The 26,016-nt window shown below is 43.2% G+C and overlaps 1 protein-coding gene across 2 annotated transcripts in view; it reads right to left on the bottom strand.

The window, feature by feature from the left end:
* Positions 1 to 26,016, bottom strand: part of LOC126480803 (BRCA1-associated RING domain protein 1-like) — a 164,207-nt gene that overhangs the window by 15,586 nt on the left and 122,605 nt on the right. The window lies entirely within an intron of this gene.

Here is a 26,016-nt window from a genome sequence, read left to right on the forward strand (position 1 = left end):
GCAGCCTCGTTTCCTGTCAGACCAACATGACTAGGAACCTACATAAACATCACAATGGCTCTATCAAGAATTTCCTGAACCCGTTGCACCAAGGGATGGACAGTATACAGTGCACAGAGGCTTTGAAAGGTGCCAAGAGAGAGCGAGCAGATGACACATTTGAAATGCCTGCGTCACCGGATGTACTCAGTGGCCTGATACAGGGAGAAGAGCTATGCTGTAAATACTGAGCAGTGTGCCGGAAGCTGATATCGAAAAATATTGGCGACAACGACGAAGGCACACCCGACACCACGATCAGTCTGAGAGCCGTCTGTGTACACAAAGGTACTATTGCAAAATTCCCTGCAAAGGTCGTGAAACTGAAAGTGGTAGAGGCTGATGTAGAGTCCTTAGGAAGCAAATGAAGGGCAATACGACATGGGTCGTTGCATGAAATCGCCAAGGTGGTGAAGGGTTCACACCAACCAGCAAAGTTGCAGGGAACGTGAAGTTAATCCACCTGACCAAGACCCAAAAGCGTACTCCAGAACGTAACAGAGAACAGGAACGCGCACCGTACTGGCGATCATAGGAGTCATCAAAAAAGGAGGCACAGGATGAGTGGCCATACACGGCAGACAAATGGCATGGTTTTTTTAAAAAAAAAAAAAAAAAAAAAAAAAAAAACACCAGAAGAATGACAGAAGGACAAGAAACACTACAATGGACAAAACATGACAAGAAAACCACAGAGAGATGCAAGAAAGAGGGAGCAGAGATTAAAAACAAGAAAACAGATTACCTTGGCTGGCTGACCTTGAGAATAAAAAAATGTGAAGCCGGCCACTCAGCAACACATTGAAACCTCCACCCTAAAAGTACTAGGGTGGAGGACACAGACAGACAAAGGACATATACTAAAACACATATCAAATGATAAAACACACCTTCACGATAAAAGGTAAAACTAAAGCTGCTGTTGAGGCACTGTCGCCCAAAACCGAAGGTAGGGAGCTGGGAAAGTTAAAAGTTCGCCAAAGAGTGGCTAAAAGAGGACAGTACAGCAAGAGGTGGACGACTGTCATTTGGGAGCCACAGCGACACTGAGGTGGGTCCTCGTGACGGAGGGGGTAACCACGTGTGAGCCACGTATGGTCAATGCAGAGCCGACAAAGAACAACCGATTCCCTGCGAGAAGCCTGCAGGGAAGACTTCCACACATTTGCAGCCTCCTTAATGACACACAGATTGTTGTGCATACTGTTATGGCACACCATCTCCCAAAGCCGTAAAACCTTACGGCGTAAGACAGAACGCAGGTCAGTTTCAGAGATGCCTACCTCCAGGAGCGGTTTCCGCGTAGCCTGTTTGGCCAGTCTGTCAGCAAGTTCATTGCCTGGGATTCTGACGTGTCCTGGGGTCCACACAAACACCACTGAATGACTGGACCATTCCAGGGCAGAGATGGACTCCTGGGTGTTCGCTACCAAAGGATGGCGAGGGTAGCAGTGGTCGATAGCTTGTAAGCTGCTCAGGGAGTCAGAACAGAGAAGAAATTACTCATCAGAACAGGAATGGATGTACTAAAGTGCACAAGATATGACCACAAGTTCTGCTGTGAATACACTGCAGGCAGTGGGCAAGGAATGCTGTTCAATAGGTGAAGCAAACATTACCATCAGCCATCGAGCCACCAGTGTAAACAACTTCAGAGGGGTTAACGGAGTACTTAGGGCCACGAAAAGGTCCACACGAAGCTTCAGCCGAGGTGTACACCATGGAGGTGTAGGCGAATGGACCTCAAGTAGAGGTGGTATAGGGAAGGACTCCAGTTCGGATAGAAGGGATCACACGCGAATTGCAACCGTGAGCCCTGACCTGGACCGCCGATGCGGGAGATGAACTGCCGTGGGTGGGAAAAATGGTTCAAATGGCTCTGAGCACTATGGGACTTAACATCTGAGGTCATCAGTCCCCTAGAACTTAGAACTACTTAAACCTAACTAACCTAAGGACACCACACACATCCATGCCCGAGGCAGGATTCGAACCTGCGACCGTAGCGGTCGTGCGGTTCCAGACTGACACACCTAGAACTGCTCGGCCACTCCGGCCGGCTAGGGTGGGAAAAGATGACGGTAATTCGAATGCTCAGGAGAACAACGAATGTGTGCAACACACTGACGAGCAGTTGCACACATCAGATCCACAGTGGAGGGACTCCGGCCTCCACCAGGACACTGGTCACCAGACTCGTTCTTAAAGCTCCTGTCACAAGGGCAACGCTGCAGTGGTGCTCTGGGTCGAGCAAACGCAACATTGAGAACACTGCCAGTCTGTAAACCAGACCCCACAGTCAAGTAGGGAACCAAGGGCTCTGTAGAGCTGCAGCAGTGCACGACACACAACTTCACAGCTGAAAACTGGAAGCCATGGGCTAGAGCCCTTTACTGCGCCTTGTGAATAGCTCCCTGTAGGCGCCGCTCAGCAACTCCAGTACTTGAGGGGCAATACGAAATGTAGAAGTCATCCACATACAGAGAAGGGGAGGCCTACGACCCTACAGCTGCTGTAAGGCTGTTAATGCCCACCAAAAATAGACACACACTCAATATGTACCCTTGCGGAAAGATGGCAGGCACCGACCTGGACACGGAAAGTATGGAGCGACAGGAAGTTTTGGATCAAAATCGAGAGTGGGCCCCAGACACCCCATTCATACAATGTGGCAAGGATATGATGTCGCCAGGTCGTGTCGTATGCTTTGCGTAAGTCAATAAAGACAGCAACGAGGTGTTGGGGTCTGCAAAAGGCTGTTCAGATGGCAGACTCGAGGAACACAAGATCATCAGTGGTAGAGCGACCCTGGCAGAAGCCGCCCTGACATGGAGCCAGTAGGCAATGTGACTCCAAGACCCAACCCAACCGCAGACAGGATTTTAGCACCAGAATAATGGTGCTCTCCCGCCATCGCGATGGAAAGACGCCATCGCACCAGATCCAGTTGAAGATGACGAGGAGATATTGCTTGTAGTCAGACGAGAGTTGTTTAATCATCTGACTCTGTATCCGATCCGGCCCAGGAGCTGTGTCAGGGCAATGTGCAAGGGTGCTGAGGAGCTCCCACTCCGTAAATGGGATGTTATAGGGTTCACTGAGGCGTGAAGTGAACGAGAGGACTTTCAATCTGCCGTTTGCGGGTGCAAAAGGTGGGGGGGTAGTTCTCCGATGCAAAGGCTCGAGCACAGTGCTCAGCAAAGTGCTCAGCAATCGCGTTTGGGTCGGTAGAGATCATGCCATTGATTTTAACGCCAGGGACACCTGTTGCAGTCTGGTACCCAAAATGACACCTGATCTTCGTCCAGACTTCGGAAGGTATGGCACTCAATGGTCGGCACGTACCTCTCTGAACACTCCTGTTTCTGTCGTTTTATAAGCAGGCAAACGTGGGCACGGAGCCGCACTGGAATGTTGCTGCTAATGTCGCTGTAGTGCTCGAAGACACTCTTTAACTGCCTCAGCAACTTCCAGTAACCAACAAGGAACTGTCTTTAGCCGGGGGAACCCTAGAGAACGAGTGTTTAAATTTTCCGTTGCAGAAATTATCGTTGTAGTGACCTGTTAAATCACAACATCGACGGCACCATGTGGGGGAGATTCAATGGTGACAGCAGAGGTGAAGGCTACCCAGTCTGACTTGTTTAAAGCCCATCTGGATAGGCGTGCGTGGGCATGACGACGGGCGAGTGACAGGGAGATGGAGAAGTGGTCACTACCTCAGCGGTAATCAGGTGCTCTCCAGTGGATAGATGGGAGAAATCCTGGGCTGCAAGTTCATAAATCAATGGGCGAGTAACTACCATGGGCCACACTGAAATGTGTGGTGGCCCCAGTATTTATTTAAGAGGCAGAAGTCGAGTTAGGGCAGTAAATTTTTGACATATCTGCCAGGGCCAGTAAGCATGGTGTTACCCCACAAGCGGTTATGGGTGTTAAAATCTCCCGAAAGTAGGAAAGGTTTAGGGAGTTGATCAATCAGTGCAGCCAATACATTCAGGGGTACCACACCATCTGGAGGAAGATATACGTTGAAGACAGTTCTTTCCTGCATCGTCTGTATCCTACAGCCACAGCTTCCGGAGGAGTTTGAAGACACACAGGTTCACTACACACCGAGTTCAGGACATAAACGCAAACTCCACCTGACACACTATTATATTTGCTATGGTTCTTATAATACCCCTGTAGCCACGAAGGGCAGGGGTCCGCATTGCCAGGAACCAGGTTTCCTGGAGGACAATGCAGAAAGCAGGTGTAAAGCTTAACAGTTGTTGTAGCTCGGACAGATGGTGGAAGAAACCGCTGCATTTCCACTGGAGGATGACGTGATCATGAGACTGGGAAGGCATGAAACACTCAATGAAGCAGTCTATGCCTCAGGGTTATCGGTTGCCACCGACTTATTTCCTGAACAAGCTATATACATTGTGTCTGAGGGTCTGGCGAGATCTAGGTCCTCAGTGGATGTCAGAAACCTCACACCTCATTCTCAGAACTTGTAGGCAGTGGTGGTGTGGGAGCCACCGCAGTTCCAGCGAGATTTCTCTCGCTGATCCTTGGGTTTCTCTGGCTGGGAGGGCTTCACAGATTCAGTCTCTGGGACTGAGGATGATTGTGAAGCTGCTTTTGGGCACTTCAGCCCTGGCAGGTGTCAGCTTTCCCACTAGCAGACACCTGGGAAGGGAGTGACCCAAGGCACCCGAGAGGAGCCGAAGAAGATGTACGCTTCTCCGGCTGAGAAGTGGGGACTGGTGACCCTGAAGGTTGTGGGGACAGTGCTCCCAAGGTAGGTGGTGCGGAAGCAACGGGGAGGTAAGTGCCTCCCCCCCCCCCCCCCCCCACCCCCACCCCCACCACCATCAAGGGGGCAGGTGTACTCTTCTGGCTCTGAGAGCCGTTTGGAACTCACGGAACTGATGGGGCTACACCTTTTCTCGTAGCGGCGGCATAAGAGGAGGTCATAGCCACAGGAAGTAGGTGCTCAAATTTCCTCTTGACCTTAGTTTAGGTCAGTCGGTCCAGGGTCTTGTATTCCATGATTTTCCTTTCTCGCTGTAAAATCCTGCAGTCTGGTGAGCAATTGAATGATGCTCTCCGCAGCTGACACAGACGTGAGGCGGGGTTCTCTCGACATGTGATGCTGGAAGTACAGCGGGAAAACACATGGCCGAACTTCTAGCACTTAAAGCAGCACATTGTGGGAGAAATATATGGCTTTACGTAACAGTGGTAGACCTTCATCTTGACGTTCTCGAGAAATGTGCCACCCTCTAAGGCCAAGATGAAGGCACCGGAGGCAACCTGATTACCCCTCAGACCCTAATAGACGCACCAGAGTAAATAAACTCCTCGTCGTTATAAATTGGCACACAGACTGAAAGAAGAAGGTCCCTGTGGAATATAATTCCCTGGACCATATTTAAGCTGTTATAACGCGTGATGGTAATGGAAACATCCCCCAGCTTGTCACAAGCGAGTAATGCCAGTGACCGGGCAGAGGACGCCATTTTTATCGAGACTGACCCTGACCGCATTTTGGACAAACCCTCTACCTCTTGTCCTCTACATGCTCTACAAAAAACTGAGGCTTCATCAAGACTAAGGTGTCCCCATCAGCTCTTGTACATACGACGCACTGGGTTGAATATGGTTCGCTGCCATCCTTAGCCTGGCATTCCTCCATTGATGTGGCCAGGGAGGGGAACGATTTAGGATCATACTTCCTTGGATTTTACTGAAACTTGGAATGCTTAGAGACTGCTGGCGTTTGATCACCAGCAAGTGATGACTAGGTATGCTCCATCGCGCATCATAAGCCCTGATGCCACCCACTCCAACCAGGGACACTCCCCACAGGCGCCAGCCAGCCGCAGCAAAAGCCACCGTGCAGGATGGCCATTGCTGGAAGTCCTGATGCCCAAGTGTGACGGGCATCTACTCCTTGGCATATGTGGGGAGTTAAACACGCAGGCATCAGCAGAGCGATCCCTGTGTAGTGAGGGGGCTACAAACAACAGGGTACACGACAGCCCCACCACAGATGACTGGCAACCGTGCTGAATATGGGCTGCAAAGAATTCCATGGTCACCGTTGGCGCAGGAAAGACACTGCATAGTGGGTGGAGGGAATCGCACCCAGGAAGATGTCCTCACTCACGAGATGGAGGATGAGCAGGACTGCAATGCCACATTGAGAAAGTGGGCTAAAGATCTGAAAGCACGATGGACACGATGCACCATGTAAGGCGCCTTTCCCCAATTGGCTCGCTCTTGAGGAAAAGTTCGAAAAACAGACGTCAAACCCTACAGGGGACCATTACATAAAGGCCAAAATGTGTGAGACTCCTTTTAGTTGCCTCTTATGACATGCAGGAATACCTCGGTCCTATTCTAACCCCTGGCCCGCAGGGGGAACAAACAAATGGCATGCATACCTGCAGAGGAGAAAGTGACAGCAGTAGGACAGCAGTAGTTCGGCAGCTTCTGCATACAGACTCTCAACCAGGCTAGTGTAAAAAGGCCCCAGTGGCCAAATGTAGGCCATGATGGTGGCGTAAGAGGGACGGACGTGCAGATTCGTAAAGCGCCCATAGTCTATTTTCGAACAGACAAAGAACCAGTACAAACGGAGCAAGGTGGTTCGATCTGCACCCAGAAAGTACCATTGAGGACACACAGGACATTGGGGGACCATGTACAGTAGACTGCCAGGTAAGACATGTGGGAGGACCAAGAATGTTACCTATCAAGCAGGAGCCCCAGGAATTTCATAGTTTCAATGAATGGTAGAGCAACAGGCCCAAGATGTAAGATTGTGGCAGAAACCACCAGAATTTCACACGAACAGTTTTGTCAACAGAAAAACGAAAGCCACTGACGATGTTCCAAAGCCATTACTGAAGATGCTGCTCAATGAGACAGGTCCGTGAAGAACTGCAATCAATGGCAAAATCGTCAACAAAAAGGGGATGCCCGGCAGGACACAGGCCATTATAGGATTAACGGTAATAGCAAAGAGGACAATGCTCAGGATATAACCCTGAGGCACACCGTTTTCCTGAATAAAGGTGTCCAATTAGGCAGAACCCATACATACCTTGAAAACTCAGTCTTCTAAAAATTCCTCGAGGAAATGGGGCAGGCAGCCACGGAAGACCCATTTACAGAGGGAACCAGTTCTCCAGCAGGTGTAGTAGGCTTCCTCCAAATCAAAACACATGGCCACAGTCTGGCATTTCAGCAGAAAACCATTCATGACGTGGATGGACAAAGTTTGACGATGGTCAACTGCAGAATGGCGCGCTCGAAATCCACACTGTGCAGTGGTTAGTAAATTATGAGGCTCAAGCCACCATACCAGCCGTGCAAGAGTTATATGTTCCATCACCTTGCAAACACAGCTGAAGAGAGAGATGGGGCATAAGCTAGAAGGAAGGTGTTTGTGTTTACCGGAGTTAGGTAGGGGTACGACAGTGACTGCACACCAGTGTCTCGGAAACATGTCATCTGCCCAGATATGGTTATATGTTTTAAGCAGAAAATGCTTTCCCACAAGAGAAAGGTGCTGCAGATCTGAATGTGAACAGCGTCTGTCCCTGGTGCAGAGGATCTGGATGAAGTAAGATCATGATCTAGCTCCCTCATAGTAAAGGCGACATTGTAACACTCACGATTCTGAGAAGAGAAGGGTAACACCTGATCCTCTTCCACTCATTTCCAATGGAGGAGGGCTGGGTGATAGTTGGAGGAGCTCGAAATTTCTGCAAAATGGTGGCCCAAGGTGTTGGAGATAGCAATAGGGTCCACGATTAACATTGTCTGCTACGGTCAGGCTGGAAATTGGAGAATGGATGTTGGTCCCAGAGAGCTGCCACAGAGGAAGAAGGGGTGTAACTGTTAAAAGAATTAGTGGATGAAATCCAACTAGGCTTTTTTGCAATCCCAAAGAACACGACAACACTGTGAATGCTTCTATTTATAATGAATACAGTTTGCCATTTGTAGGATGACATTTAAATACGCAGAGAGCAAATCTCTCTGCGCGAATTGTGTCGCGGCACTCCTCAGTTCACCAAGGCACCAGGACACGGCGTGGTAAAGAGGAAGTGTGAGGAATGGAACGTTCTGCAGTGGTAATAATGTTTGTAAGGTATTGCACCTGGTCATCACAAGTGAGGAAAACATGTTCATCAAAGGTCGTCATGGATGTGTAAAGCCTGCAGTCGGCCTTAGTAACCTGCCATTTGGGTGTGCACGGAGGTGGGGTAGGAGCCAGCAAACAGATAGCACAAGGGAAACGGTCACTTGAGTAGGTGGCAGAAAGAACAGACCACTTGAGATGATGGCCAAGAGGTGCAGTGCAGAAGGATAGGTCCAAATGGGAATAGTTGTCCTAGGAGTCTGAATGGAGCGTGGGTGCTCCTGTGTTAAGGCAGAAAAAGTTAAGTTGATTACGAAAGTCAGCCAAGATGGCACCTCTCTGACACGTTCTGGGAGAACCACAAATGGCACAGTGAGCATTAAACTAACGGAGCAGCAGCAATGGGTAAGACAGCTGTCCAGTAAGCTGGAGGAACTTGGACCTGGTGCCATCGAATGATGGAGGAAGCAAAAGGCGAACTGCAACAGTTTGAAGACGGTTAGTCAGGGAGATGGGTTGACTATGAGCAGTGTGGCTCCACCGTGAGATGGAATGCTGACCTCGGGCGAAAGTTCAAAACTGAACAGGAAGAAATGCGTATACGGTCGTGAGGACACAATTTTGTTTCCTGAAGGCAGAGTACAAGTGGACACTGCGATTCTGAATGCAGCCATAAATCCTCTTAATTGGATCAAAGGCCACGAATGTTCCACTGGAGGAGTGTCAAGATGAGGAAAAAATGAACGGGTGTCATCCTGGCAGCCGCCGAGTGCGAGTCAGCGAAGACTCGCTGCTACAGGACACAGAGGCAGGAGGATCCTGCTCCACGAGGTCCACAAAAGTGTCAGCTTTTTTCTGCTGTCAGACTGTGGAGACCAACACAGAAAAACGGTCGGTGGTGGGCAATAGTGACACGGAGGCCGTCCAGGTGAAGGTATCACGTGGCGACACCGTCGAAAAGGATCTTCGAATCGGCAAAGGAGGAGACCGTTTGCCTTTGTTGGACTTCTTCGAGCCTTTCAGATTAGCAGAGGAAGACTCAGGTGTTGGTTGGCTGGATGGACATACGAAGTCTTCACGGGAGTATTCCTTCTGTCTTTCCTGGCTTGCCATTAGTGTAGCTGGTGACTTCGCCCCATGAAGCAAGAGTTTGATGGCTTGTTGCACAGCTGGACAAGGGAACTACGATGCTACCAGAACACCGGGCGATTTCACAACCTCAGAGCTGAATTTGAGGTCACATCTTTACGTGGCCATATTCTTTATGGAGTGAGATGTAACAAGAACCGTCCTATAACTGCCAGACAGTAGAACGCAAAGTTTGCGACTAGTCAATAACTTACGAGCGACTGGGTAAGGAACTTTTTCCTCTACCTGGATGTCCTGGACAGCCCACTCATTGAGATACACAGGACCATCTCAAGAAGAGACGGCATGGTCGCCATTGTAGTTGATACAGCAGGGAGGAGGAGGCAGACAATCGCTCTCGTGTGCATCCCTACCACAGGTTACACATTTGGCCGGGTGTCGACAAGGCATTTGAGTGTGGTTGAAACACTGACATGATTGGCAGAGCATTGGATTCAGAACGTATGATCGGACGGAGAGAACCTCATAGCCTGCTTTGATCTATGACGGAAGCACCTCACTATCAAAGGTGAGAAAAAGAATGTGTATGGGCAGTAAGGAGGCATCTATGTTTTTCATCACCTGATGTACGGCAATGACACCCTGAACAGAGAGGTACGTTTGGATTTCGGTCACAGTAAGACCGTTGGGGAGCCGCGTGTAAATAACACCACAGGAAGAATTTCGAGTTCTAAGGGTCTCAACACCAACAGGATAGCCGTGGAGAATCAAAGCAGCAAGCATTTGCTGTGCTTGAGACTCAGTAGTAGTAGTAGTAGTAGTAGTAGTAGTAGTGACATTATGTAAAGAAGAGCAGGACTTCACAGGGTCGGCAACTGCACTAACACTTTTCTGCATAATAAACGAATTTACCATTGCAAAGGACTGTCTTCAATATGTGAAACCACAAGGAACCATGGTGCAGCTGGGAGGGTCTTCACATGCGAGCATACCCGCCTTAGGTGATTGCTCACACTTCAGGTCACACATCCCAAATAACTGACACAGGGGTCAATTGGCAATTTTGGAAGGTAGCAGCTCAGGCAATTATGCCTCCCCGGGCCTGGCCGGGCTGGCCTTTACTAGGAGGTACGTGCGAACCCTACCTGTCAACCTGGGGCTGGGACCTATGCTTTATCCAGTCACCTGTTACATGTCAGACATGTGGGCTGGTCTTCAGGAGCACACAGGGAGGAAGAAGAAAAAAGGAGCCTCAAACGCTGAAGCAGAGGAAGGCTAGGAGAAGGTGAATGAAGAAAGGAAAAACAAAACAGTGGTGAGACTGTTCTTATGTCAGCTACTGACAGTGTGGGACATTCCGAAAAATACCCCAGACATGTTCCCCAAGGGATAGGAAAAAGAATAGCAAGAGGATAGACATGCAGCACGGAAGGTAAAGATGCTGCAAGGGCTGCGATCCCATGGTAGATTTCTCCCCCATATGGGCAAAAATCTTAAGTATTAACATTAACATCTTTTGAAACAAATTGTTTTTAGATGGAGAAAGCAAGCCAAATGGTATGTGTGTTTCATTAAGACCACTGTTGTTATTTTATTTCAATTAAATAAAACACAATTATGACAAAAATACGCGTTTCCTTGGAGTCGGAAGACAGATTTAAAATAACTTCACTGATCTCATAAATAACTGCAGAAAAAAGTAGGTCTCTTGAAAGAAGTGTATAAGTGTTTTGCATACCAACAACACTATATGTGAGTACCAATAAAAATGTTGGTTCTACTAGGTTCATTACTGTCAGTCATTAGTCACTGTATTATGTCTCTTATTTTACAGGCATTGTGTGGTTTTTCTTTCGAGACATGTATGAGTACATAGCATACAAATTATGAGTGACAGCCACAATTTTCTTCTTCTTCTTATCACCAATACTTTCTAATGTATAAATTATTCTCCAAGTGTCAAAATGTACTAGAATAAATAAAATGTCTATAAAACGCTGCACTGTACAATGTACTTGTGGTGGGACAGTTGCAAATCCTGAAATCCATCGCCCACGGCCTCTGGCCTACCGAGGAGCACTGCAGTCCTGGGTCCATGGATAAACCATGAAAATCCGCTGAATTATGCCATACACAAACAGACCCGTACCGCAGGCAGATCAGTAAGACTAGATCTGATGGACAGGGCTAGTACACTGATGAGAAATGATGGGATTCAGATTGCAGGCCCTATCCATTAGAGATACCCACAGAAATGGCCTGCAGTTTTGGCCCGTCTTGGAAGTCCACTCATGTGGTCAGCTATTCACGTGCCACATAGACCATGTTGATGAAATGAGACCACGTTGATCAATCAATGCAACAGATAACTTGCACAAGTACTCTGAGATTCAATACTAATGAGGACAGGCATCAAATCACCGTAAAGATGATCGCTGAGAGGCACACAGGCACATAGAAAAGAATCACACTCCCGCAGCAAAATTTTCGATCATAGCCTTTGTAAGAAAACAAGAGCATACGCACATTCACATAGTCACTTAGACACAACTTGCGCATACATGACCGCCATCTCTGGCCACTGCATGAACGATCTCTGAGAATCAGATACAAACAAACCACTCCTCCCACCTGCCTCTCGTCAGCAGCTGGTAGGCAAGTAGCAAGAAGTGGTGGCAGCACTGACTGCAAGCTGAGTGGAGTGGTAGAAAGGGGAGAAGTAGTAAGAATGAAGGAGTAGGGAAGTAGTGCACGTACTCAGTTGTGCCCAGCCAGTGACGACGCCTGACACCCCAGTAAACAAACCATTTAATCTATTGAGACAAAATGAGATTTTTTCCACGTTTTTTTTTTTTTCAAATTTCCCTGATATCTCCCCAATTTTCTTCACAAGTTTGAAATTCCCTGATAATCCCCAGATTTCCAGAACTTGTGACAACCCTGCCATCTCGTGAACACCTTGTGACGAAGCAAGCTGGGATCTTTTTACTTCCTCTATTGTTTTGCCATATGCCTCCTTAAATTCATTTTTTCATATTTGACTAATTACCACTAACATATGTGAGTGTAATGTACATTTTTGTAAAAGAGAAAGGTTGGCCCTCAGTTTTAAAGAATATAGCATCAGATCTAACTTTGTGCTTAGTTTTGTGTATGTAATCAATTTCCTGATTTATTTTGGTTATTGTAGTTAATATATTGTGTTATAGGGTGAGATCAGTAATTGTTTCGTGACTTAGATTCTATTGTTGACTTATAAACAAATTTAAATTCTTTACTAATTGTAAATATTTGGAAGAAAAAGTACTAGTATTGTTAAAGTATCTATTTGGCTCTATTCGAAAGCACGTTAGCAAAGGCAGCCCTTAATTAATTATGAAGTAATGATCAGTTTTGTCAAAAGTATTGTTTGTATAACTGTATCTGTTAACTTCATCATTGAAACAAATAGTTCGGTTAACCCTCATAGTAGAATAAACTGTTAAAAAGAAGGAATTTTTTGATATATTCAATTAATTGAATGAGTTATGTTTTAATTGTAATTTCTGTAAATTAACATTATTGTTGTGATGATATATAAAGGCCCAATTTTTGGTCCCGAGACAGTCAGTCCACGGCCGATTTTCAGACAAGGAACCTTATTGGTTAGGTCAACAACAATGCATCAATCTAACTGTGAGGTAAGTACACAAATAAGCTGTGTGTTAAAACAATGACAGTGTCTGTTCAGTACTACCGTATTACTCTGCAAGAACTATGTGGTTAGGTTTTTACTGCTCATAGATGCTGAGGGAATTAGATTAGGAAATGAGATGCTTAAAGTAGTTAATGAGTTTTGCTATCTGAGGAGCAAAATAACTGATGATGGTCGAAGTAGAAAGGATATAAAACATAGACTGGCAATGGCAAGGAAAGAGTTTCTGAAGAAGAGAAATTTGTTAACATCAGAATAGAAGCTTTCGAAATGTGGTGTTACAGAAGATTGCTGAAGATTAGATGGGTAGATCACATTACTAATGAGAAGGTATTGAATAGAATTGGGAAGAAGAGAACTTTGTGGCACAACATGACTAGAAGAAGGGATCGCTTGGTAGGACATATTCTGAGGCATCAACGGGATCACCCATTCAGTATTGGAGGGCAGCATGGAGGGTAAAAATCGTAGAGGGAGACCAAGAGATGAATACACTAAAAAGTTTCAGAAGGATGTAGGTTGCAGTAGGTACTGGCAGATGAAGAAGCTTGCACAGGATAGAGTAGCATGGAGAGCTGCATCAAACCAGTCTCTGGACTGAAGACCACAACAACAACGCTTCAATGCAAAAGCAGGCAGTATTTTTTATGACTAGTTTTTTATTTGCACAATAGCTATAGTACAAAAACCACCAAACATGGCACCTTCAAAAAACGAAAATCAAACAAAAAAGAGCTGTGAATGTGCTAACTGATGTTGCAAAATAACCGTTTGTCCCCTCTTATCTCTAGTTCCCCTTTCAACAACAAGTCACACCACCATTTGTCAAACACACACCAGTGCACTGCTAGCTCAGCAGTGTGTGGATGGGTAGGTGGATGGATGAATGTATTTAATTTTGAATGTTACAATGGCAAAGTCATGAGTGAGCATTCAGTGAGACAAGTAGTGACTACAGTTAAGATTGAAAAGAAATGACTATGTATCTACAAACCCTATCATTACTATGTTACACATTCCTCTACTATTTGCATATATTTAAAGTACTGATAAAACAATTTCATGCAAAACATGGCTGGATGATCACGTAATTATTAGATTCCAGTAGATCTTATTGTCAAAAGAGGTAAGTGTGCAACTGGGTAAAATCTGATATAAAAACAACTGAGGACAGCTCTGTGTATGAGAATGAAAATTGGCCTGGTAGGTGGATTTCACCAATATAATGAGGGAAGAAAACAACACCCGACACTGTCCTACCACTCAGAACCATCCATAAAAGCCAATGCGTGTTTCCAATACTCAATTAAAATGCTATTAAAAACCTTTTTAAAAACAATTGGTGGAGTGTACTCGGTCACGTCCAAAAAAGTGTGGGCCACACCAAGTTGCTCTTCTGCTCGGGTGGAAAAATTGTTCAGTCCCAGTGTGGACAATAGGCAGCCTAGGCACGTTCCTCACTTTGCAAGCGTGTCACACCGCATCTGACGGTAAATGGGGTGCACCCGATTCTTCGCAGAAACTGGTTATGGGATGGTTTAGTACATCCTTGTGGCCAGTGTAATGCCTGCACGGTGGACTGCATCCAGTATCATTACAGCAAAATCTACCTGATCTGTACACTATACAACAGGAATCTATTCATCTGTGAATAAAGGTTTTGCACGTGAACGGGCTGGACTGATCTAGATGTGCAATGCCCTTGTACAGCTACACTTCAGATCGTGAAGGTGTGGAAGCCAAGTTAAACCTCTGTTCAAAGATAAAGCCCGAAAACCTCATTGAGGTTTTAAAAATCCAGAATGATGAGCCTTATCTGTAGTTCTGAATGACACAAAAACCAGCCATAACAGCACAATCCCCCAATCTTCTACAGGTAAGCTGTAACTGATGTGTTGTAGTTAAGAGGGAGAAAGAACAGAACATAGAAAAGTCATCCAGAAATATTTATTTATATATTTACTTGGTGTACGAATATATCAATAAAAACTGTTACAGCATTTCCAATTACTTGTATTACAAACTAATATTCAGGCCACAAATGTATTCTATTGGTCCCTCAGTCATCACCAGGACTTGATTGGGCTGCTAGGGAAAGTTTTCAGTGGACATTCTCGAACTACATGGTGCACACTCTGCTTTTTAGTAGCACAGTCACAACACGGAGAAGTTATTTTCTTCCACTTTTGTAGAGAATAGGTATCCTCGACAGCAAGTGTTCGTCAGAGAGGAGTGTATCATCATTAGTGTCACAGAGAGGTGTGATACAACCACTCTTATTCTCTACATATATAAATGATCTGACAGACGGTGTGAACAGCAATCTACGGACGTTTGCAGCTGATGCTGCGCTGTACAGGAAGGTATCATCACTGAGTGACTGTAGGAGGCTTCAACATGACTTATACAAAACTTCCAATTGGAGTGAAGAATGGTAACTTGCTTTGAATGCAGAAAAACTTAAGTTAATGCAGGTGATTATGAAAGACCAAGCTTGAATACAGTATTAGTAGTGTGCTGCCTGACATGGTCACGGGGATTAAATATCCGAGTGTAACATAGCAAGGTGATATGAAATGGAATGAACATGTAAGGATACTAGTAGGATAGGAAAATGGTTGACTTCACTTTAAAGGGAGAATTTTAGGAAAGTGTAGCTCATTTATGAGGGTTGAATGAAAAGTAAACCTTCATTAATTTGGTTTGGATGGGAATATTTTAATAAATCAAATACAGAAATAATCCTTAGAATGTGATCTTTAATTACCAACACTCACTTTTTCACATAATGACCGGCCAAATGGATACATTTCTGCCAACAATAAACAAGTTCTCTGAAGCCGTCACAGAATAAGTCAACACACTGTTTCCGCAACCGTAGTCTCACAGTTCTCTCGACGTCTTCATCAGAAGCATAATGATGTCCCCACAAATGGTATTTCATTATCAGGGACAGGTGGAAGTCAGAAAGTGCTAAATCTGGACTGTATGGAGGATGCTGTACTGTGGTGAGATTCAGTCTCTGAAGTTCTGCTGCTTTCATTTCAGGAGTCAGCATCCGAGGTATCCATCGTCCACAGATCTTCCGATAGCTGAGCAAAGCAATAATGTGATCCACATGTTCTTGTGAAATGCCGATTGTGCTTGCAATTTCTCTCTGAGTGACATAACAATCGTCTTGAATCGATCTGTCAACATTTTGCTTGTGAAACTCAGTGGTCGCTATCACAGGACGTCCAACTCTTTCTTTGTCATGCAGGTCAGATGGTCCCGCCTCAACATCTTTAAACTAACTCGCCCAATGACACACAGTACTCACATCGACACAATCACCATAAACTGCTTTCATTCTCTGATGAATCTCCTTTGGGGTGACACCTTCTGCTGTCAAGAATTCAATGACTGCATGTTGCTTAAATCGCACTGACCAACCGCTCGCGCAGGGTTCCGTACTTTACATTGCAAAAACACAACTGTTCAATGCTAAAGGTTCCCGCCAACTGGAGCTGTGGTGAAAGTGGCTACGGAACAAGCCAGTACCCGCCATATGCCAATGCTGTCAACTGCTGAAGAGTTACGAAGGAGGAAGCATTACTTTTCAGTCCACCCTCTTATATAGGACACCGCATATAAAACACTAGTGCAGCCCATTCTGAGTACTGCATAAGTTTTTGGGATCCACTCAGGATGAATGAGAGGAAGACACTTAAGCAATTCAGAGGTATGCTGCTACATTTTTTATTGGTAGGTCTGATCAACACACAAGTATTACGGAAATGCTTCGGGAATCCAAATGAGAATTCCGTGATGGAGGGAAGATTATTTCCTTGTTGGGAAACACTATTGAGAAAACTTAGAGAACTGACATCTGAAAATGAATGTAGAATGATTCTACGGCTGTCAATTTACACTTCACGTAAGGACCTTGATGATAAGATAAATTCGGGCATAAAAATACTCAGTTTTCCCTCACTCTATCTGCAAGTGGAACAAGAAAGGAAAATACTACTGCTGGTATAGAGTACCCTCCACTACGCATCGTATGTGGTATGTGTGTGCAGATGTGGGTGTAGATGTAGATTTGAACAAAGAAATTGCCAATAAAATGCTGTATCCATGCATGATGCATGTATTTGCCCTTCTAGTTGGATTAGATTGTGAAATGGGTAACGGTATTTCTAAAGTTCAGATTGGAAACCGCTGTTCAATCCCCTGGTTTTGAGGGCCCACAGTAGGTGTCAGTTAATCATCTTCTCAATAATGTTTTGCATACAGCTAGTAAACGTAACGTTTCTGTTACTAGCTGGCACAATCTGACTTTCCCTGGCTTGAGAAGTAGTATAATAACTTCTCCCCGTGCATCTGATGGTAGCCTTCTGTCCATATTTCTTTAAGGAGAGGTGCTGAGAACTTCCTTTTGCCTCCATGTTTAGTAGTTATAGCATGCTGTAGTGAATCCTATCTGGTCCAGGAGCTGTGTCATGTGCATCAGAAGGCACAGACTATAGTTCTCATGCAGAGAAGGGACACTTGTATTATTCTGAAGTGTTTGACGAGAAGTCCAGTCATCCTTCCCCCTGTACTCCTGATGTTGGATGAATCTGGAATTTATATTGTAAGTACATGTCAAATCATAAAAGTGCTTTCCCATCATCTGTGCTATATTATATCCCAAGGTATTGTTCACACGACATCATTGTTCGGTATGGAAGATCTGGACATAGGCTAGTATTCATCTACGTTTATATACATATTCCACAAGCCACCTTATGGTGCATGGCAGAGAGTACGTTGTACCACCAACAGTCATTTCCTTCCCTGTTACATTCACAAATACAGCGAGGCAACAACTGTCTATATGCCTTTGCCTGAGCTTTAGTTTCTCTATCTTTTATTAGTGGTCCTCATGTGAAATGTACATTGGCAGCAATCGAATCATTCAGCAGTCAGCTTCAAATGGCGGTTCTTCAAATTTTCTCAATAGTGTTCCACGAGAAGATCACCATCTTCCCTCCAGTAATTTCCATTTGAGTTCACAAAGAATCACTGTACCACTCGCATGATGATTATATCTACTGGTAAAAAATCTTGCAGTACACTTCTGAATTGTTTTGATGGCTTCCTTCAATTAGAGCAGTAGCATCCTATATGTAGCCTCCTTTACAGATGAACCACACTTTCCTAAAATTCTCCCAATAAACCAAAGTCGACCATTTGCTTTCCCTACTACAATCCTTACATGCTCATTCCATTTCATACCGCTTTGTGACATTAGACCTAAATATAAAATTAACTTACTGTGTCAAGCAGTACACTACTAATGCTGTATTTCAAGTTTTGGGATTGTTTTTTCCTACTCATCTGCATTGACATATGTTTGTTGTTGTTGTGGTCTTCAGTCCTGAGACTGGTTTGATGCAGCTCTCCATGCTACTCTATCCTGTGCAAGCTTTTTCCTCTCCCAGTACCTACTGCAACCTACATCCTTCTGAATCTGCTTAGTGTATTCATCTCTTGGTCTCCCTCTACGATTTTTACCCTCCACGCTGCCCTCCAATACTAAATTGGTGATCCCTTGATGCCTATGATTGACATATATTTTTCTATATTAAGAGCAATCTGCCATTAATCATACCAACTACAAATTTTGTCCAAGTCATCCTGTATCCCCCCTAGAGTCACTCAACGATGATACCTTCCCATACACCACAGTATCATCAGCAAAAATCCACAGATTGCTGCTCACCCTGCCTGTCAGATCATTTGTGTATGTAGAGAATAAGAATGGCCCTATCACACTTCCCTGACACACTCCTGATGATACCCTTGTCTCTGATCAACACTTGCTGTTGAGGACAATGTACTGCGTTCTATTACTTCAGAAGTATTCATGCCGCTCACATACCTGGTAACCTATTCCATATGTTTGTACTTTTGATAACAGTTTGCTGTGAGGCACTGCGTCAAATGCTTCACAGAAATGGTTCACACAATATTATGCATGAAACTGTTAGTTAAGTATCACGAGTGGAGAAAAATTCAAATGGAGAATATGTTCAAGTATTCTGCAGCAAAACCACTGCTAAGGGTGTGCCATGCAAACCAACATTAAGGATATAGCACTGTAATTTTACATGTTGGTTCTTTTACTCTTATCATATACAGAGATCACCTGCACTTTTCTTCCTGTCGCTTCGGACTTTGCACTGGCTGTGAGATTCATGATAAATACAAGCTAAGAAAGGGGAAAATGTTGTAGAGCACTCTCAGTAAAACTGAATTGGAATTCCATTCTGACCTAGTGACTTATTTATTTTCAATTCTTTCAGTTGCTTCTCTACTTCAAGGATGCCTACTGCTATGTCCTACATACAGGTGTCTGTGCAATGGTCAAACAATGGTGTTTGTACAATACTACGGGTGAGTGATTTCTTAAACACAAAATTTGAAGCTTCTGCCTTCCATTTCTTGTCTTCTATTGCCACACCAGACTGGTGAATTTGTGACTGGATGGAAGCTTTTGATCAGCTTATTGATTTTACATAGGATGAGAATTTTCTTGGGTTCTCGGCAACATCTTTCGCGAAGGCATGACAGTGGATGTTGTTGTATGCTTCACGCACCAATCCTTTTACACACGCATAAATTTCTATTAACTTCTGACTGTTGTTTTGAACTGAGAGTGCAACAGCCTTTGATTCCTCAGCATATTCGAATTTCATTGTTAAACCACAGTGGATTTTTTCCACCCTTAATCCACCTACTTGGCACATGCTTCTCTTGAGTGCAATTCACAATCTGTTTCAACTTTTCTCATAATTATTCTATGTCATATTGGAACTAAATGATGTCCTAGAATTCTTTATGGATTTACTAACTTTTATACTGACACGGTCGATAAGACCAGGCCTCTCTGTAGCTACAAAGGCTAAAACATTTCTACTGTTTGTGGACTACCGAACCAGATGCTTCAGAAAGTTTTCAGAAAACATGTTTAAAAGTACTTCACAAGGCTGCATGTTTGTGCCACAAGCAGCGAATCCATAGACGTCCCAGTCTATAACCCTAGTCTGCATGGTACCAGATGACTGAAAACTAATATGTGATACTACCTCAACTTCTTACACTGATTCCAAATCTGTTATCAGTTTTTTTCCTATCATGTATAGCTTCACTGCAATTTGATTTCAAAGATGCATTGTTGTGCCAGTAGGTAATGCGTACTGTTGGAGGGAAATTTCTCAGTACAGCCCTGTGCACCTTTGGCTGTTACACCTGCTGATGCTAGTTGTCGTTGTGAGACCCTGAAAGTGTTGCTTGACTCATAGGCTTGGATTACCAGTGCTATATTGTGATTATTCTGCATATTTAAGACAGTATTAATAAAACACTTTGCCCTCTGTTGATAGTTACTACTATGTCAACACATGCAAGTGTGCAAAGAACCTAAATATTTTCTGTTAAATTTTATAAATTATACAGTGGCTAAAGAGGCTTTGTGTAAAAAGCTTACCATGCTTATTTTAAGATTAATTTTGGTGACCAGTACAAGGGATGGGCACCAGAGACAGTTTGCCACTATTGTGTGAAAAGGTTAAGACTGTGGACAAAAGAACTGTTCAACAATCTTCCCACTAGTATTAAGTCCATCAAAGACAACATAACATTTAGCAAAGCCGTGAAGTCATATTTGTTGTGTCACTGTTTCTACTCTGTAAATGAATACTTAGAACAGTAATCTTGCTGTTTGTGTTAAATTGGAAACATTGAGCAATATAATACATTAGGATACTATAGGCCTATGTTAATATATGTTAACAATGTTAAATGATATTTTCCGACATCTGGAACACACTGTGTATCATCAGATCACATGGAATAAATAAATAAAAGAAGCTGTTTCAAGATGGTGCTCATGTGGGGAGAAAAAATAAACAAATAAATAAAATTATACCGGTAAACACAGTGTGTCTATAAATAGTAGTGATGACATCAGAAAGTTAAATGGCCAAATAAGTAGTCTTCAAGTAGCCGTTAATGTCGTAATGAGCGATTTGAAAAAATTTACATCTGAAAAGTGTGAACCATCATAGACATGAAAATTGTGCACACTTTTGCATAGTACTCAAACTTTTCCAAATATGATTATGAAAAAAACAAATGTCTCAAAAGTGTGAACTGTTTTCACTACAAAAATAACAAACACTTCCAGGTAATAGTCAAACTTTTCCAAGTAAGTGGACTGTGATTACTACGGAAACAAGTGATAGTGGTAAACATGAAAGCGTGTAGCATGATGGCAACCAACTTTGTAAATAATGCTGCAGCGGGATGAATGAAACAAAAGTGGGAAGTAGTGACAACAGAACCAAGAATCTGCCAGGTAAAAAGTACAGTGTTCTTTCCTTAACAGACAGTCACAGCAGAAGCTTGGTGAGAACTTTACACGACAATAACAAAGACTGCCAAGCAACGGGAAAAGTAAGATGAGGTTCTAGTATGAAAAATCTTGCCAATGTTGACCTGCAGGGAAAAGCAAAACATGAAAAAGTTATATGCACAGCTGGTGCCAACAATATCACAAGAAATGAAGCATAAAATTGCTTAGCAAGCCTGTAAAAGTTTTTATAAGTTAGTAAATCTCTAAACACGATAGTTGCAATGCTATCTCACAGCTATGATCTAATATACAATTTGAGTGGCTACAAGGAGGCATTAAAATAAAACAGATGTGTGCTTCATTTGGAAAGTGTAGAATAGTGGATATAGATAAACTGAACAAATGCCAACATACCAAACATAGGATGAACGTACATTTCAAAGGCAAAATTTTTATAAATTTCCAGAATGCTAGAGTAAATGTACGTCCGCAACTTCTGTTAATCAGTGCAAAGAAAAACCAGACAAAGTTGCAAATTTTCACTTCTTTTATTTACCTGATGATTAGTTTTAGGCCGGGACCCATTTTCAAATCATCATAACAGATAGTCAAAATGGTATACAGAGTTATCTATATGTGCTGAAACTGACCATTTGCACTTCATAATAAATATATCTATTTTTGACATGGTTTTTACATTTTCGAAAATACTATTTTAACCACCTGTTATGATTTGAAAAAGCATCTTGGCTCAAAACTAGTCATCAAGGAAAAAAAGTGTAAATTTCCAACTTCGGCTGATTTTTCATTGTAATGAGACACTTTTATGTAACAAGATAAGTAAGATTATCATGGAAAAAGATTACTTACACAAAATTGTCAGTCACAAAGGTAATAGGGACATTTTTTTAGAGTAAAACATAGAAAATTAACCCTTAAATACCAGAATGTTCAGTATATAACTAATGAAACAGAGCATAAATCTAAGCGAAAATGTTTCTTCGTGGTGAAAGAATTGGGCTGCAGGGAACAGAACACGTATGGGGACAGGCTAAATAATTATGAACCCATAAACTTGTTCTGTAGACATATAAATACAGGCAGTGAGGTAGGCATTTATAGCATTTACAGCACGTGAGAAAGTCAAATAGATTGATGATCTAAGTACCAAAATGGTAACTGAGGCTGCAGAAATAAATTCAAAGCAGAGAACAAGAGCCTGTTATAACAGCTCTGTATAGGTCACCTGCAAGCAGCACTGGAGGACATGTTGGAGAAGACATCAGCATATAAAAAACATGTTTGTTTCAGACATCAAAACTGACTCATTAATGATAAGCACTAATTATTTCCATTTGTCGACTTACATCAGTGTTATAACTGTAACCACCTGAACTCTGAACCTAGAAGAATTACTACAGATACTTGCTTGGAGTTGCAAGACAAATTTAAAATACCTCCACTGATTACAGAAATTATCTTAGAAGAAGGTAGGCCTCTTGAAAGAAGTGTATAAGGCCAAGAAGAATTGCGTAAACCACCACTATCGCTGACTAACAATAAAATGTTGGTTCTACTAAGTTCGTTTTTGTCAGTTACAACCCACTGAGTTATATCTATTATTTTACAGGTATTGTACAATTTTTCTTTCGAGGATATGAGTACATAGCATACAAATTGCCAGCGACTTCCACAATTTCTTCTTCTTATGGTCCATCCTTTTTAACATATAAACTACTTCTGAAGAGCTAAAATGCACTAGAACAAATAAAATGTCTATAAAACGCCACACTATAAAATATACTTGCAGTGAGACAGTCACAACTCCTGAAATCCATCACCCACAGCCTCTAGCCTGCTGAGGAGCACAGCAGTCCTGGGTCCGTGGATACCATGAAAATCTGCTGAATTAAGCCACACACAAACAGACCCGGCCTGCGAGCAAATAGTTAAGACTAGATCCGATAAGCAGGGCCTGCACATCAGTGGGAACCAAATGGCTTCAGATCGGCACGCCCGATCCGTCACACATGCCCTAAACAGAAACAGCCTCCGGTTTTGGCCCACCGTGGAAATCCACTCGTGTGACCAGATATTCACGAGCCACAGATAGCTTGTTGATGAAATGAGACTACAGTGACCAATCCATACAACAGATAATGTGTTCAAATACTCTGAGAATCAATAATAATGAGGATGGGTAGCAACTCACTGTAATGATGGTTACAGAGACACAGGCAATCACACACGCACAACTAAATTTTCAGCCATAGCTTTTGTCAGAAAACAAGAGCACAATCACTCAGACACAACTCCAGCCACCAGATCCAAACAAATCACTCCTCACACCTTCCTGCCTCTTGTCGGCAGCTGCTAGGCTAGCACAGGCACAGAAGAAGTGGCGGCAGCACTGGCTGCAAGCCCAGCCAGCAACACTGCACGACACCTCAGTAAATAAACCATTTCATTTACCGATACAGAAACATGATTTTTCCAGTGCTTTTTTTCCAAATTTCCCTGATATTTCCCTGATTTCCCAGACGTGTTTGAAATTCCCAGATTTCCAGAACCCGTGCCAACCCTGTTATAAACAGTTTCGAAGAATTCACTTTGACAGTGATGAAGCAGTGCAAGCAGAAGTAAGGTTGTGCCTCCATCAGCAAAGTCAAACATTTACAGAGACTGTGTCATAGGGTGACTATGCTGAGAACTAAATATGTAGACGTGAAGTCTAAAGCTGTAGAATGTTATAAGGTTTGTTTTGTTTAAAAAGCTTTAGGAGTTTTCACATTAAAAAATTGGTGCCATTACTTTTAAGCAAACCTCATAGAAGCATTAGGAAGCCTCTTTGGAAAGTTTTTATCTGGAGCATATGGAGTGAAATGTGGATGATAAACAGTACACACAAGATGAGGACGAAAGATTCTGAAACATTGCGTCACAGAAGAAATTTGACAATTAGTTGGATGTATTGGATAACTAATAAAGAGGCTCTGAATTGAAATGCAGAGAAAAGAGCTGTTCCATGCTACTTGATTAAAAGAAAGGAAGTGGCGATAGAACCTATAATGGGGTATCGAAGAATGGTTAATTTGGCAATGGAGGAAGGTGGGATGGTGAAAACTCTAGAGACCAAATATTGAATACGCTAACGAAGTTCAAATGGATGTCGATTACAATAGTTACGCAGAGATCAAGAGACTTGCACGGGATAGACTAGGATGGAGACCTGCGTCAAAGCACACTTTGGGCAACAACTACTACACACACCCATGTAAATTAAATTATTACAATGCTGTACAGGTCACGAAACTTGCTGTATGCAAGTTCTCAGGAGGTAAAATGTGTTGCTACAAGTTTTGAGTCTCAGTTCATTGGCAGGTGATCATGCTGAATAGGTACTATATTATTATATTAAGGCTTAGTTAAATGCTGTGCAGTTGTGAAGTGTTTGTCAGACTTAAATGTAGTGATGAAGCATACTGTGAAGCAAATTTGTGAAATACGTTAACCAAACTTTCAACATTTAAGTGTCTGTATGATTGTGTACCTTGCCAGGGAGAACCTGAGGACTTAGAACACCAACTTGACACTAAGTGACTCTGCAATATATGTGTGATTAGCTGGATATTTGAGAAATTTCCACCGGCTGAATCCTTGGATGCCGATTTACAGTCAACTCGTGACATATTCTCTTGGTTACAACAAACACACAATTAGCGTTCACTTAAAAGTAATAATCTAAATTTAAAACTGGAAGCGCAAGAAAAAGAGTAAAAGTAGCTGTTGTAAAGGGAGAAATTTCTAGATAATCAAAATTTTCCAGGTACATACCCAGACCCCACCTTCATTGACATGAAGAAAATTTTCTTCTCTTCTGTAGTGATCAATCCAAGGATTGGTTTGCAACAGCTACAATGGCAGCTTGTCTCCATTCTGTGTGTCTTTCAGCTTTTCTCTTCATTTCTTTGTAGGTGTCACATCCCACACCTTTTACGATTTGATCCATGTACCTCAGACGTGGTCTTCCTCTCGATCTTTTTCCCTCGACATATCCCTCTATGATTGTGTTCAGGAGTCCTTTATGTCTTAATAGATGGCCTGTAAACTGCACTCTTCTTTTAACAATGAAACTCCAGAAGCTTCTCTTCTCACCTGCTCTTTCCAGAACCACTTCGTTTGTGACCTTGTCGATACATTTTATTTTGAGCATGCGTCTGTAGCACCACATTTCAAAAGAATTTAGCTTCTGGTCTTCCTCTGTCCCGAGAGTCCATGTTTCACACCCATAGCATGCCACACTCCACACATACGATTTCAAAAATCTTTTCCTGATTTCAAGGCTGATGCTCTTAGATGTTAATATGTTTTTCTTCTTGTTAAAAGCAGCCTTTGCTTGAGCTATTCTACTTCTCACTTCTGCCTTGCTCCTTCCATCCCTGGTAATATTATTGCCCAGATAAGTAAATTTATCTACTTGTTCAAGCAGTTCATTGCCTACATGAACTTGGACTTTCATTTGATCTTCTTTGTCGCATGCCATTACTTTTGTATTTGCTTTATTAATTCTCATATTACATTCTTCACCCATAACTTTATCCATTCTATTCAGTAGGACTACAAGATCTTCTTCACTTTCAGCCAGGACAGCTATATCATCGGCATATCTTA

This window comes from Schistocerca serialis, chromosome 5, assembly GCF_023864345.2.
Source record: "Schistocerca serialis cubense isolate TAMUIC-IGC-003099 chromosome 5, iqSchSeri2.2, whole genome shotgun sequence".
NCBI classification, from domain to species: Eukaryota; Metazoa; Arthropoda; class Insecta; order Orthoptera; family Acrididae; genus Schistocerca; species Schistocerca serialis.